A 223-nucleotide genomic window follows, 5' to 3' on the forward strand; every position below is an offset into this window, starting at 1 on the left:
TGACATAAGTGAAATAACGGATAATTATTTCCTATTTTCTAGTACCATACACTAGAGGAAGGGGTATTCCCGTGTTACCCCATCAGACTGTGGCGTGTAAATGTGGGATAAAGCTCAGCTATGCCTGTGTTCAGGAGAAGAAAGCCCTGAGCATTGAGTGACAGCTGCTGCAGATAGAGGATCTGAGGGCCGAAGCACAAGAGAAAACGCAGCGGTGACGAAG

This window comes from Ascaphus truei, chromosome 22, assembly GCF_040206685.1.
Source record: "Ascaphus truei isolate aAscTru1 chromosome 22, aAscTru1.hap1, whole genome shotgun sequence".
Classification (NCBI taxonomy): Eukaryota; Metazoa; Chordata; class Amphibia; order Anura; family Ascaphidae; genus Ascaphus; species Ascaphus truei.